Genomic DNA, 2,867 nt, shown 5'->3' with positions numbered 1-2,867 from the left:
AGTAGTTCTAAATTTTGGCCTATAAAAGGAGGCGTTTGCCATTCATTTAGGCATCTTGGTTTTCAGATCAAAATCATGTTCTTGCTCTCTTTCTTGTTATAATACTTAAATTTTGCCTATATTAATCCCTTGTTTATGCTTTTCATTTCCTTTCCTTTCCTTTCCTTTACTTAGTTAACTTGTATCTTATTTATGTTTTTATCTTGTTTATCTATGTTTCTCTTTTTTCATTATATTTAGTTAAGTTTATTATGTCAAAGTGAAAAGGTTATACTAATGGTGTAAGAATAATGACATGACTAAAAGATTGATGTCTTCTCCCAAGTGTAGGAGTGTCGAAGTAATAAATAACCCGGTAAGAGTGTGGTTTCCAATTGAATAATAAGAGTTTATATTATACTTGTTTGACATACCATTAGTGGATCCTCTAACTTTGACATTTGTTATTATTATTGTTTAATCTTTACATTAATTTTCCATCTCCAAGTTCTCATCATCTTCTTCTTCTTCTCTTTCTTTATTATTATTATTATTATTATTATTATTATTAATAATAATAATAATAATAATAATAATAATAATAAAGAAAAAGAAGAAGAAGAAGATCAAGATGAGAACTTTGAGATGAAATATTAACGTAAAGATTTAACAACGATAACAATAAATGTCAAGGTTAGAGGATCCACTAATGGTATGTCAAACAAGTATAGTATAAACTCTTATTATTCAATTGGAAACCACACATAAAGGAGGTTCCAATCAGATTATAGATTGTTAACATGATTACATTAGTCATCTTATTCGATTAATGCTAGTACTTGTAAATCTCGTTAAGCATTCATGATTATAACTTATGTTAACAACAAATCAAGTTCCTTTCATAGCTCAAGTGTCGATTATACCATACAATATGAACTATGAAAGTGCCAAGCATTTGTTGTACCAAGTGTTATACAACATAAATCAAGATTAGTCATTTAACAAGCAAAGTATTAAAGAGTGAACAAGATAACAAATACAAAACATGTTAGTATCAAACATTAAAGTCCATATTAAGTTTACACTATACTTATTTAAAGTCCATATTAAGTTTACATTATACTTATTCTTACACCATTAGTGTAACCTTTTCACCTTGACATAATAAACTTAGCTAGACATAATGAAATAAACAAAAATAAATAAACAAAATAAGAACATAAATAAGATAAGAGTTAACAAAGCAAAGGAAAGGAATTGAAAGGCATAAACTTGATATTAAGGAAAGTCAAGCATAAACATTACAAAAAATACAAAGAGAGAAAACAAGAGCATGATCTTGATCTGGAAACCAAGATGCCTAAATGCATGGCAAATGCCTCCTTTTATAGGCCAAACTTGGGAACTATTGATTTGATGACTAATTGATGAGTGGGTGACCAACTCTTGACTTGGTGACAATCCTTATATTCTCTTGTCTGCCCAAAACGTCATTGATAACATCAAAATTGGAGCCACTCAAAAACATGAAAGTTGTAGGCAATTGTCTCAGCTTTCTTTTGTAAAAAATTCAGCTCATTTTAACTTTTATAACTCCATATATGGCCAAAATACTGAACAGTGCTTGAGTTGAAGGACAGATTCGGGCTTCTTTGTTGTTGCTACAATTTGGACTTGAAAATGGCCATTTTAGATCTTGGGCTCCATATGAAAGTTGTAGGCCTATGTCTTACCTTTCCATCCATATAAAGTAGACCTAAATCTGAGATTTATAGCTTCAGATATGACCCAATTACTGAACAGTGTTCCGGTTTGGATTGCACCAACATCTCTTTTCTAATTTTGGTCATCTCTTTGCCCTTGCAATTTAAGTTCTTAAAGTCATCAATCAATCCTTTCATTTATGTGAGAGGCCTGCATTTAAAATGAACATTTACCACAAATTAAATGTATCTTATATTATTAGATATATTATTATAAAACATGCTTTAGTTAAGGAGTTATTGATACTTCAAGTGCAAAATGATGATATAAAACCATGATAAAAATGCACTTTTAAGTACTAATCAAATAAGTATAGTGTAAACTCAACATGGACTTTAATGTTTAATATTAAGATGTTTTGTATTTGTATCTTATTCACTTTTAATACTTTTCTTGTTAAATGGTTAATCTAGATTTATGTTTTATAACACTTGGTACAACAAATATATGGTATTTTCATAGCCCAACCGTATGCTATAACCTATACCTGTGCTATAAAAAGAACTTGATTTGTTGTTAATATAAGTTATAATCATAAATACCCGACAACATTTACAAATATTAGCATTATTCGAATAAGATAACTAATGTAATCATGTTAACCATTTATAATCCGATTGGAATCTCTTTTGTGTGTGTTTTCCAATTGACTAATAAAAAGAGTTTATACTACACTTGTTTGAAATACCATTAGTGGATCCTCTAACCTTAATATTTGTTTTTATCATTGTTTAATCCTCACATTAATCTTACATCTTAAAATCTCTATAACTTATTATTTTTATTATTGTTGTTGTTGTTATTCATATTTTGATTATTATTATTATTATTATTATTATTATTATTATTATTATTATACAATTAACCTCCTTATGGTTCGACCCTGATTTTACCGGGTTATTTATTACTTTAACACTCCTAAACTTGAGAGAAGATATCAATCTTTTGGTTATGTCGACTATTAATGATTTTCCAGCTTATGGAATGGTTTCTGGTTGAAGCACGCATGGAAAACTAGTATGTCCATACTACATGAAAAACAATAAGACATTCATGCTAACAAACGGAAGTAAAGCTTCTTTTTTTACTATCACTGTTGTTTCTTACCAATGAATCACAGATAC

The sequence above is a fragment of the Populus euphratica genome, unplaced genomic scaffold, assembly GCF_000495115.2.
Source record: "Populus euphratica unplaced genomic scaffold, PopEup_1.0 scaffold333.1, whole genome shotgun sequence".
NCBI classification, from domain to species: Eukaryota; Viridiplantae; Streptophyta; class Magnoliopsida; order Malpighiales; family Salicaceae; genus Populus; species Populus euphratica.
The sequence above is the reverse complement of the archived record's forward strand: the minus strand, read 5'-3'. Positions refer to the sequence as shown.